Genomic DNA, 9197 nt, shown 5'->3' on the forward strand with positions numbered 1-9197 from the left:
CATCCCTGATGCGCTGATGCAGCCCTGGAGAATGGCGTATTGTATCACAGCCGTCCACAATACGAGCACGAAGAGTCTCTACATTTGGTACCGAGGTTGCGTAGACAAAAGCTTTCAAATGCCCCCATAAATGAAAGTCAAGAGGGTTGAGGTCAGGTGAGCGCGGAGGCTATGGAATTGGTCCGCCTCTACCAATCCATAGGTCACCGAATCTGTTGTTGAGAAGCGTACGAACACTTCGACTGAAATGTGCAGGAGCTCCATCGTGCATGAACCACATGTTGTGTCGTTCTTGTAAAGGCAAATGTTCTAGCAGCACAGGTAGAGTATTCCCTATCAAATCATGATAACGTGCTCCATTGAGCGTAGGTGGAAGAACTGAAATGAGCTCTAACACGGAAATTAAGCGTTTCCGGACACATGTCCACATAACATCTTTTCTTTATTTGTGTGTGAGGAATGTTTCCTGAAAGTTTGGCCGTACCTTTTTGTAACACCCTGTATATGGCACGAGAGAGCTTTGCGCAAAGCTCGTCCGCTTTACAGACAAAGATCGTGACCACTTAATCAGGGCGCCACAGTTGTTCAAATGCGATGAATATTGCACGTATTACACTTGGATCGTTCGCTGTTTCTATTTCGCTTTTTCTTCACAGTCCAGTACACCTTCTTCGTTTTCATGCTTTGTCTGTGTTCAGAGTTTGACGGGCCATCCACTGCCCCATCTTACCACTGAATCTGAGGGGTGTGCGATGGCGAGTTTCCCTTGTTAGACCCGCTGCTAATCGGTCAGACCAGGCAGCTCCTCAACCGACCACACGAGACTGAGTGCACGCGTTACCAGGCCTCCCGCCCAGTAGAAGTCCCTGGCAGTACGACGACTCGAACCGGCGTTATCCGCATTGGCAGTCGGCCACACTGGAAAGAAGCCAGTCCACTTATGAGTGGTGTTCCCAAAACAAAACTTGTCCTTCCCTTTGAACAACAGCAGTACATTATTTTTTCTGTCGCTAGTAAGTTATCGACGAAGCAATAAGCAGCACAGCCCGCCTGCGTAGTTGGGTGGTAACGTCCTCGCCTCCCGTGCAAGCGGGTCCGGGTTCGATTCCCGGCCGGGTTGGAGATTTTCTCCGCTCGGGGACTGGGTGTTGTGTTGTCCTCATTATCATTTCATCCTCATCGCCGGCGCGCAAGTCGTCCACTGAAATAAGACTTGCACTTGGCGGCCGAACTTCCGTGGATAGGGGCTTCCCGGCCAACGATGCCATACGCTCATTTGCGCACTGACAACACAGGTTCAAAAGTATTCGAATCAGTATGTCGTTTGAAAGGCTGTCTACAATAAGTACACACTACGTAAGGGGAGCTTTCAGCCACGTACTATAGTTCACACTCCACAAGCTGCACGCGCTCCGCAGCTATCAACTGTCTCAAAAGCGGACTGTTCTGATGACTCTGGCTTGCCAAGCTTTAAATGTACGGGATTGCACCAGTAAATAACCTGCCTAGGTCATGTATTAAAAAACATGTGTTTCGAGACCGGCGATGACATTGAGAAACGTCCGTGTTATACGTACGAAGGGCGGTAACTATAACTAACCGCCGGATAGTAAAACAAGGAAAGTTTTAAGTGGGGGCTTTTCTAGTGACACGGATGTTCTGATTCGTCACCACGACGTAACGTTAGGTACTTGTAGGCGTTGTGTTTTACACTGTTAACGGTCTGAGCAAGGAAGACGGCTGAGAAACAGCAAACAGCACATTTAGGGGCTTGTGGCCACTGGTTGCGTGTTGGGGAATTTTTGCACAATGGTGATATCTTGCGGCAAAAATAGGGAACGAAGCTGCCAAGTTCAAACTCGATGAAGAAGACAGACGTTGTGGCAGGTTTCGAGCAAAGTCAACCTTCCAAGGAAACTGAATGGAGACAAATTCTTCTGTTCATCTTGCGGGTGGAGCGTGCCTAAAATAGCAGTTGGGTCGACAACGTGGTGGGAGTCAGTGCGCGAGGTTCTCAGGAACTAATCGCCGAAGAAAGGACAACGGTTCCCGAGGCGGAACAAGAGCCCACTTGTGGTCGGACAGTGTTCGAGAGGAGACGTCTCCACGAACAATGAGCCCTCGCTTCCAGCGCCCGGTCCGTGACGGAGGTGACTGTCGCCGCAGCAGCCCACGCTGCGCTACGAGAGAAGGCAAGACGTCAGGGCGTAGCAGAACCCTGACGAAACTGTTCTCCATTTTTCTCCCACGCTCATCGGAGTTCTGTGTGATCATTATAACCTCTGTATTTTCCAATAGCTTTCCATCAGTACTAATGCAGGAGACATGATCAGACGTTACAAAGATGAGTATTCACAGACCTAAATAGCTGATTGGACTACTTTTGATTCCCCATATAACAATATCACCAGGGATGTAAACACCGACCGTGGAAGCGCCATTTTTGAAAAAGCGCCATTTTTGAAAAAGCTGCGTACCTTAAAACTATATTTTGTCGGTTTTCCTGTTCTCACTCGGTCAGCCGAAAGAAGAGAAATAAAACCACAATCTTCTCCCTCCCTAATTCTAGCCAGCTACGCCGAAACGATGAAGCAACGTATTCAGCATTCGACTGCGCGGTAGGATGTGACAGTGACATAGGCAGAATGATGTGTGTTACGATTCCGATAATCCCAAGGATTTATCCTTGGTGGGTCTCAGCTACTTGAGAAAAGTTGCTGTTCAAACGAGAAGTAGGGACACCGATTTCGAAAATCCGACCTAAATCGCTCGCGACATGCTCCTCCAAATTGTAGTACATACTGAGGCCATAGGCAGACGTTTGGCCGGCCTATGTGACTGAGCGGTTCTAGGCACTTCAGTCTGGAACCGCGCGACCCCTACGCTCGCAGGTTCGAATCCTGCCTCAGGCATGGATGTCTGTGATGTCCTTAGGTTAGTTAGGTTTAAGTAGTTTTAGGGAACTGATGACCTCAGATGTTAAGTCCCATAGTGCTCAGAGCAAAGCCATTTGAACCATTTTGCAGACGTTTGGCACAACAATCAATTGGCGATGCGCGTCCATGTTGCGGCCGGGGGGGGGGGGGCGGTGAAGGGGTGGGAAAGGGAGGGAGGGACGGGGCGGGGGGCACGCCGAGATAAGTTTTAACAGTTGCAACATTTATAATTTTAGAAAGCACTCTGTAATTGGAGCAAAGCAGCAATCGGTATAAACGCTAAAAATCAAGTAAAAACAGTCGCGATCGCATTTTCACATTTATATTCGTTATTCTGAAAACGTGATCGAGACTTCATTTATTTGATTTTTAGTTTCAATATTTGTCTTAACTGGTGTATTACATGGTAGCTTGCGTATTAAAGTGAAACACCTATAGCCGGCGTTATGATGTTATTTTATTATATTACAACCAGTTTCGGTGATAGTCTATTAAATATCGGGCATGAAGCCGCGCAATTAAAATTTTGTTCACTGATATTTCGGCCGCGTATCGTCCGGCCATCTACAGAGTGTCGCAAGACTGACGGCAGGGTGCCAAACGCGACCTCAGAGTAACTCGCAGGCGCATACCACCCAGATGGAGCATATAACGTCGCGCTTGGGGCACTTAATCACACGTATTCATATCAGGATTTCACCTTGTCAGTGTTTGCTGAGGGCTGAAGAATAGGTAACTGGTTATAATAAAAATGTTGCAACTGTTAAAACTTATCTTGGCGTGCACCCCCCTCCCCCGTCACTCCCTCCCTCACCCACCTCGTCACCCCCCGGCCGCAACATGGACGCGCATAATAAGAATAGGTAACTGATTATAATAAAATGAAAATTACCCGAAACAACGGCTGCTTCGTCGTAACTGCTTCTAATAAAGTGAAATAACTCCAAACCAACGGCTGCAGGTGTTACGCAAGTAAACGGCTGAAGTCCAGCAGACCATCGACCATAAGGATGCACACGTACCAGCCGGTAGCTGTACCTCGCGATCGGCACCTCGCAGCCCGTAACGCCGGAGGAGCTGCCGCCGTTCGGCACTCGAGGAGTGTCAAGCCAGGAGCGGCGCCCCACGTCCTACGCCCCGCTCCCCGCAGTTCGCCTCACGTAAATCGCAGCGCCTGGGCGTTCCGAACCGCCGGTGACGTATCCTCCACTATCTCGGTGCGTTCTTTTTTGTACCGCGACCGCGCGCCGCACACGAAAGTTCATCCGGGGAGGGTCCGCGACCGGACTGGCGCAGTAAAGAGCCCAGTCGACGTCGCTCGCACAAGAAGCCGCCAGACTCGTTACCGATGCTAATGTGTATTGAAAGGCATTAAGAATACGAGGGGTGATCAGAAAGTAAGGATAAGAGGCAGATATTCCTGAAGTTGCGTCTGTTATAAAGAAATTAGTAGTGTGCGGTAATTCTAGAGATTTACGGAGAGAAATCGCCATGTCCGGTCAGCATGTAGCAGAACGGTATCGAAAGTGTGCGACCAGTGGAGGAAACGGACGAGATTCACAGTGGCCGAACCAGCACGGCACCAACAGATTGGGACACAGCTATCGTGTAGGAACTACTTCGGGACAACAGTACGATTACGTTACAGCATACGGCGCTAGAATTGTGAAGAGGTAAAGCACCTCGCAACGACTTGGCTGAACACACAACGAGAGTACTTTTACTAGGGGGATGTGTTCAAACTCAACCCACGAAGCGATATGTGCCTACATCGATATGGAACTAAGTCGAAAAATAAAGTACTGTATGTGGTGTCACCGCCAGACACCACACTTGATAGGTGGTAGCCTTTAAATCGGCAGCGGTCCGTTAGTATTCGTCGGACCCGCGTGTTGCTACTATCAGTGATTGCAGACCGAGCGCCGCCACACGGCAGGTCTAGAGAGCCTTCCTAGCACTCGCCACAGTGGTACAACCGACTGTGCTAGCGATGGTTCACTGACAAAATACGCTCTCATCTGCCGAGACGATAGTTAGCGTAGCCTTCAGCTACGTCATTTGCTACGACGTAGCAAGGCGCCATTACCAGTTACTATTGATGCTGTAATACATGTACAGCCAAGAGCGACGCTCATCATTAATGGATTAAAGTTAAGTATTCCACCAGCTACGTCCGTTTTTCTAAAACCTAATTTCCTTGTCCTGTTCCAAACCTCACGCCAGCCTACGTGAGCTAAAACGCGTGCCTTTAGGCTTCCTCTCATACCGGTGTTGGCTCTCCTGCCAACCCACAACACTGTACGTACTTTTAGTTGGCTATATTGACTGTATGAAATAAAATGTACACGTTCCCCTGCAGGGTTTGTATTCTTTGCAGCTTTTACCAGGATTGCTTTGCTTATGAATTCTTTCGTACATCCAGCCAAAACAACAGACTGCTGGTTACCATCCCCACTCACACAGCAGTCTGCAATCGATCCACGGTGACAATATTGTTGCCGAGCAGTGGAGTAACAGCGAACTTGTCCTTTTTGTTCCACAGCGTTACTATTTCGGTTACTGTGGGCCGTTACTCCTTCAGAGGAATCGTGTAGTTACATTAATGTATGGACCTATTTCCCATAGGTAGTATTAACCATCTAGGGCCAGACGACTTGTATGGACTAGCCTATTTTCTTTGGGTGCTGCGAATAAAATTATTCAGAGGACAACGTTAAGTAACTGAATACCATCATTTTCGTATAACTTAAGGGATGTAAGCAGCGCACAACAGGTAAATTGTCAAGAGGCATGAACGTTGTGTGTACCATACAGTATTGGGGTTCCGAGTGTCATCTCATGGCAGTGATGGGAGCGCATCGCGATATGAGCATTCCGGGCAACTGTGCCGTGATCGGATGGATTTCGCATTAAAACCCAACGTGTCGTCCCCATCTGCGGAGGACTTTTTTAAGTGGGATCGTAGCGAGTGTCCGATTCACACCCTGGCTCGCTACTTACTGCATCAAATTTCCGCTTAGCCATGCTTCCGCTGCTGCGAGGGAGGTTTTGGAATCGAATTTTATGTACACTATGCAGCTGATCGCAACGATTGCACTCAAATGGATTTTGTTTGGGCGACTTGCATGTCCTTAACAGGTATCTGACTGGGAAAAGGGGAACTGCACTGCACCGCCAAACTGAGCCACGTTTCGTTTCTGGCGAACCTGCACATGATTGAGAGGTTCGTGCTAGGTTAAAAGGCAGAGTGAAAGAAGTGACCCAGCCGCTCTTCCTTTTCCAGCCAGGCATTTTACCGCTAGATGACCACACTAGGTGCAAATAGTGTGACGCTTTCCGCTCTTTCGAGAACTGCTCCTCTTCTGAATTACGGCGTCTGGTTGCTAGGCGGCCGGCCGTGTGGCAGTGCGGTTAAAGGCGCTTCAGTCTGGAACCGCGTGACCGCTACGGTCGCAGATTCGAATCCTGCCTTGGGCATGGATGTGCGTGATGTCCTTAGGTTAGTTAGGTTTAAGTAGTTCTAAGTTCTAGGAGACTGATGACCACAGAAGTTAAGTCCCATAGTGCTCAGAGCCATTTGAACCATTGATTGCTAGGCGTCAATTGAGTCACTTTCACAACCAAACTCTAATTCATCGCAGTTCAGACAATTTGTACGAAATGTTTATAAACTACACACGGAAACTTTCCTTGTCAGTCAGTGTATCCGTTAGTCAGAACCGAATCAAAACGCCTACAGTAGTACCTAAGATCGTTCTCTACAAACAGACGGCCGAGGAGGCGACTTCAGTTTATACAGTAGAGAGAAACGATTTCAGCTAGCCGCGTAGGCTATGAGGAATTAATTGGTGACAGCCGAAGAATGTGGTGGGGAGAGGGGGGGAGGGTGGTAGGAGCTACTTCGAGACCCTGTGTTACCCGTCTAGGGCGCGACGGAAGTTGTCTTACGTTCGAGGCGTGGTGAATGCCGCAAGGACGGGACCGCACAACGTGCTGCATGCAGAATATGCTTTCTGCCGACGGCAAAATTTCAGGCCACTGGTTCAAAAGACTACTGCCGAGCTTCCCGAAAGCATGAACGAGGATGGAAAACTATTGTTCAGACCGTCAGCGATTATACGATGCATCACACATCACCTGATTTTATTTACCTCTCAAGATCGTCGTATTCTTGTTAGTTAATCTACTGTATGTATGTATCACACAAACACAATTAGGCCTCCTACACCACTGGCCATAGAAATTACTACATCACGAATATGATGTGCTACAGTCGCGAAATTTAACCAGCAGGAAGAAGATGCTGTGATATGCAAATGATTGATTAGCTTTTCAGAGCATTCACACAAGGTTGGCACCGGTGGTGACACCTACAACGTGCTGACATGAGGAAAGTTTCCAACCGATTTCTCATACACAAACAGCAGTTGACCGGCGTTGCCTGGTGAAACGTTGTTGTGATGCCTCGCGTAAGGAGGAGAAATGCGTACTATCACGTTTCCGACTTTAATAAAGGTCGGATTGTAGCCTATCGAGATTGCGGTTTATCGTACTGCGACATTGCTGCTCGCGTTGATCGAGGTCCAATGACTTTTAGCAGAATATGGAATCGGTGGTTTCAGGAGGGTAATACGGAACGCCGTGCTGGATCCCAACAGCCTCGTATCACTAGTAGTCGAGATGACAGGCATCTTATCCGCATGGCTGTAAAGGATCGTGCAGCCACGTCTCGATCCCTGAGTCAACAGATGGGGACGTTTGCAAGACATCAACGATCTGCACGAACAGTTCGACGACGTTTGCAGCAGCATGCACTATCAGCTCGGAGACCATGGCTGCGATTACCCTTGACGCTGCATCACAGATAGGAGCGCCTGCTATGGTGTACTCATCGACGAACCTGGGTGCACGGATGCAAAACGTAATTTTTTCGGATGAATCCAGCATCATGATGGTCGCATCTGTGTTTGGCGACATCGCGGTGAACGCACATTGGAAGCGTGTATTCGTCATCGCCATACTGGCGTATCACCCGGTGTGATGGTATGGAGTGCCATTGGTTACACGTCTCGCTCACCTCTTGTTCGCATTGACGCCACTTTGAACAGTGGACGTTGCATTTCAGATGTGTTACGACCCGTGGCTCTACCCTTCATTCGATCCCTGCGAAACCCTACATTCCAGCAGGACAATCCACGATCGCATGTTGCAGGTCCTGTACGGGCCTTTCTGGATACAGAAAATGTTCGACTGCTGCCCTGGCCAGCACATTCTCCAGATCTCTCACCAATTGAAAACGTCTGGTCAATGGTGGCCGAGCAACTGGCTCGTCACAATACGCCAGTCACTACTCTTGATGAACTGTGGTATCGTGTTGGAAGCTGCATGGGCAGCTGTACCTCTACACGCCATCCAAGCTCTGTTTGACGCAATGCCCAGGCGTATCAAGGCCGTTATTACGGTCAGAGGTGGTTGTTCTGGGTACTGATTTCTCAGGATCTATGCGCCCAAATTGCGTGAAAATGTAATCACATGTCAGTTCTAGTATAATATATTTGTCCAATGAATACCCGTTTATCATCTGCATTTCTTCTTGGTGTAGCGATTTTAATGGCCAGTAGTGTAGGTGTCCAACGGACGTTGTGTGCCAATCCGTAACGTGCAATTTGTCATCTTATTCTATATCTGCTACGACTAAAAGTGAAGCGCCGGCACGCCAGCCGGGAACGATAGAGCAGAGAGGTCTGTGAGAAGGCGTCAGCCAATCGCACGCCGACCGACCCCTTTCCAGGACGATAACGCGACAGCAGCTCCCTCTATGCGAACGTAAGTGCCGCCCTCGGCTGGCTGCTGGCCCAGTTCTACAGAAGCTTCACGACTAGCGACCTGGATAGAAGAGTCAACTGTATTACTTCACTTGTATTACCAATTGAATATGCTGAAGAGATTTCTTATTTGCATGTTGCCCTTTGCTTGCGACCCTTCTGCGTTATTGTCAAAGTTAAGTATCGTCATTGTTCATTTCGCAATAGAACTCATTAATACGATTTGTTTCAATGTTGTCCAGCGATCCGAGAAAGCAGGCTTCCTGGAACCCACACATTTGACGTCAAGGCAGGATTCAACAATACCCAGTTTGGATTTCCTATTTTATTTAACTTATTGCTTTTTTGCTTTATTGCTTTTTACCGATAGCTTTCCATCAGTGCTGATGCAGGAGACATGATCAGACGTTATAAAGATGACTATTTTCAGACCTAA

This window comes from Schistocerca cancellata, chromosome 5 (genome assembly GCF_023864275.1).
Source record: "Schistocerca cancellata isolate TAMUIC-IGC-003103 chromosome 5, iqSchCanc2.1, whole genome shotgun sequence".
Taxonomy (NCBI): Eukaryota; Metazoa; Arthropoda; class Insecta; order Orthoptera; family Acrididae; genus Schistocerca; species Schistocerca cancellata.